Source organism: Emys orbicularis, chromosome 20, assembly GCF_028017835.1.
Source record: "Emys orbicularis isolate rEmyOrb1 chromosome 20, rEmyOrb1.hap1, whole genome shotgun sequence".
NCBI classification, from domain to species: domain Eukaryota; kingdom Metazoa; phylum Chordata; order Testudines; family Emydidae; genus Emys; species Emys orbicularis.
Genome location: NC_088702.1, coordinates 17,387,180 through 17,391,055, shown reverse-complemented (window position 1 = coordinate 17,391,055; position 3,876 = coordinate 17,387,180). Strand labels below are relative to the sequence as shown.

The following is a 3,876-nucleotide window of genomic DNA, read 5'->3' as shown; positions in this document are numbered from 1 at the left end:
CCACATCGGGGTTGTGAAACTGTATGGAGGGCGAGGTAGGGAAGGCTGTGCCTCCCCAAACAGCCTGGCCCCCACCCCCTATCCACCCCCTCTCACTTCCCAACCCCGACTGTCCCCCTCAGAACATCCTACCTATCCAACCCCCCCTGCTCCTTGTCCCCTGACTGCCCTGACCCCTATCCACACTCCTGCCCCCTGACAGGCCCCCCAGGACTCCCACACCTATCCAAATGCTCCCTGTCCCCTGACTGCCCTGACCCATATCCACACCCCCGCTCCTAATGGCCCCCCCAGACCCCACCCCCTATCCACCCGCCTTGCTCCACCTCCGCTGACTGCCCCATCCAACTGCCTTCTGCCCCCTGGGACCTCCTGCCCCTTATCCAACTCCTCCCTGGTTCCCCACCCCCTTACCATGGCGCTCAGAGCGGCAGGAGCTCACAGCCCCGCCGGAGCCAGCCACGTCGCTCAATGCTGCTGGCAGGAGCTGTGGTCCAGCGCGCTGGCGGCATGGTGTGTTGAGGCTGCAGGGGAGGGGGAACAGCGGGGGAGGGGCCGGGGGCTAGCCTCCCCAACCAGGAGCTATGGGGCCGGGCAGGACGGTTCCGCAGGCCAGATGTGGCCCAGGGGCCATAGTTTGCCCACCTCTGGTCTAAGAAATTGGCTGAACAAGAAATAGCACTGAGTGGACTTCTAGGCTCTAAAATTGTACGTTATTTTATTTTGAATGCAGGTATTTTTTACATAATTCTACGTTTGTAAGTTACACTTTCCAGATAAGGAGATTGCACTACAGTACTTGTATGAGGTGAACTGAAAAATACTATTTTTTGGGGGGGGGGAGGGGGGTTACAGTGCAAATACTTGTAATAAAAAATAAAGTGAGCATTGTACACTTAGTATTCTGTGTTGTAATTGAAATCAATATATTTGAAAATGTAGACAACATCCAAAAATATTTAGAGAAATGCTATTCTATCATTGTTTAACAGTGCAATTAATCACATGATTAATCAGGATTAATTTTTTTAAATCACTTGAAATCCCTAATTCCCATTGATTTCTTTGATAAAAATTATATGGTAAAAAAGAGAGGCAGCAATTTTTCATTAATAGTAGCTGCGACACTTTTGTATTTTTCTGTCGGATTTTGGAAGCAAGTCATTTTTAAGTGAGGCACGTAGGCAAGACAGATCAGACTCCTGAAAGGGTTGAAGTGGTGGGGAAAGGCTGAGATCGACTGGCACATAGGACCAATAGAAAGAGCACACTGGAGAACAGACAATCGGGGAGGAACTTCAGCGGTTTTCTGGACTATAACTGGGGGACAAGAACAGCACCTGTGACACTTCAGGCAGTGGCGTAGCCGGGGGGGGGGGGGAAGGCGCCATCTGCTATGACTCACCCGGCGCTTTTACTCACTTGTGCTCAGTGAGGGAGTAGCTACTCCCCTGCTCCCCTCCTAGCTACGCTACTGGTCGGGACTCAGACAGGGGTAAGGGGCCCAAAGCTGGACGTGGAAGCTGATGAAGTCATCCCTGTCATACTGGAATTCCCCCCCAACCCTCGCGGGTGTCCCAGTCCATGGCCTGCACCCCGTGGAACCCTGGGGGAGGGCAGGGACAGAACTAGGTCAGCAGCCAGAAGTGCTCAAAGATCACGAGTCTGCCACCCCTGTCCCCCCAATCAGCTTACAGAGATTACCAAATTCGAGTGCTTTTATTTGTCCTCTGGATTTGCACCTTTCCAGGGACACTGGGAAGAAAGGTCCTGTCACCTAGAGCCTGAGGGCGTGTGGCCACCGCCAGAGCATGTGTCTGACCCGCAGCATCCCTGCAGCGCAGCCAGGGCCTGGGCAGGAGGCCTGGGCCGTGGGAGGGACGGACTGTGAACTGCCCTGGCATCCCACAGACGCTGTTTGTGCTTCCCCCATGCCCACAGAGTGGGGCTAAGTGTTTTCCTTTGATCTTTCCCATTGTTTCCTGATTGTTTTTAATTACTTGCTGTTTAGTAAATTGCATTTGTTCTGGGGTATAGACAATGGCCAGGGAAGAGGTCAGGGAAGCATCCAGAGCGGAGAAAGTACCTGGAGTGGGGACGCTCTAGCCCGTGTCCTGAGTGGTCACAACCAGGTTGGGGGACAGCCCCTCAGGAAGCCTGGGCCCAGCCTTGTAAGGGTTATAAGGACTTTGCCACACAGAGTGGAAGGGGAGCCCTCAAGGTAGGGTGACCAGACAGCAAGTGTGAAAAATCGGGATGGGGGTGGGGGGTAATAGGTCCCTATATAAGAAAAGCCCCAAATATCGGGACTGTCCCTATAAAATCGGGACATCTGGTCACCCTACCTCAAGGTGAGGCAGGCTCTGGGTGAAGGAAGAGGGAGTGAGGACTCAGATCCTTCCGCTATTCAATTCCACCCGGGGGGTGTTTAAGTGAGGAAAGTTCCCCCCAATAGCGGGACCATTTCCCCGCCTACTTCTGTGCATGTTTACTGGTTTCTCCTTAAGTTCAATAAGTATTTTAGGGGAAAGTGTCCGAGTAGCCACCAGCGAGAGTTGCTGGCCGAACACTGCGGCCAGCAAAAATCTGGTTGTGAGAACCCCCCTGCCCCCTGACAACCCCCCAAGACCCCACCCCATCTAAGCCCCCCTGCTCCTTGTCCCCTGACTACCCCCTCCAGAGACCCCCCCCGCCCCTAACAACTCCCCAAGACCCCACCTCCTATCCAACCCCCCCGTCCCCTGACTTCCCTGACCCCTATCCACACCCCCACTCCCTGACAGAACCCCAGGATTCCCACGCCCCATCAAACTTCCCCATCCCCTGATCACCAACCCAGAACCTCTAGCCCATCCAACCACCCCCTGATTCCTGTACCCTGACTGCCCCCTGGGACTCCCTGCCCCTTATCCAACCCCCTGGCTCTGGTCCCGGCCTCCTTACTATGCTGCTCAGAGCAGCGACCAGAGCCACACTCACTCCCGCACAGCCCCGCCCCCCAGAGCGCTGCCCATGTGGCGGTGTGGCTGCAGAGGGAAAGCAGGGGAGGGGCCGGGGGAAGCCTCCCCCGTGAGCTCAGGGTTGGACAGGACGGGCCCACGGGCCGTAGTTTGCCCACCCCTCCTCTATACCTAGGCAGCCACTCTGCAGTCACAACTGCCCTCTAGAGGTCTCTGCAATGATCACACATCTGTATCCCACCAGTTCAATAATTGAGTAACACATGGGGAAACTGAGGCACACACACAGTATTCAGAGAAAAGTTTTCAACTAGCAATAATCACGCCTCAGATTAACTTCATTGGCTATGATACTGCCACTGCTTCATCACACCCCTCTGAGACCAGGCCCAGGGGCACTTTCATAGAATCATAGAATCATAGAATATCAGGGTTGGAAGGGACCTCAGGAGGTCATCTAGTCCAACCCCCTGCTCAAAGCAGGACCAATTCCCAACTAAATCATCCCAGCCAGGGCTTTGTCAAGCCGGGCCTTAAAAACCTCCAAGGAAGGAGACTCCACCACCTCCCTAGGTAACGCATTCCAGTGCTTCACCACCCTCCTAGTGAAATAGTGTTTCCTAATATCCAACCTAGACCTCCCCCACTGCAACTTGAGACCATTGCTCCTTGTTCTGTCATCTGCCACCATTGAGAACAGCCGAGTTCCATCCTCTTTGGAACCCCCCTTCAGGTAGTTGAAGGCTGCTATCAAATCCCCCCTCATTCTTCTCTTCTGGAGACTAAACAATCCCAGTTCCCTCAGCCTCTCCTCATAAGTCATGCGCTCCAGACCCCTAATCATTTTTGTTGCCCTCCGCTGGACTCTTTCCAATTTTTCCACATCCTTCTTGTAGTGTGGGGCCCAAAACTGGAC

The 3,876-nt window shown here is 54.1% G+C and overlaps 1 non-coding gene across 1 annotated transcript; it reads right to left on the bottom strand.

Annotated features, from left to right (window-relative positions):
- Positions 1-3,191: 3,191 nt before the first annotated feature.
- Positions 3,192-3,331, bottom strand: LOC135892859 (U4 spliceosomal RNA). The gene has a single exon (XR_010562313.1). It is a non-coding gene; the product is annotated as a U4 spliceosomal RNA (small nuclear RNA).
- Positions 3,332-3,876: the final 545 nt, after the last annotated feature.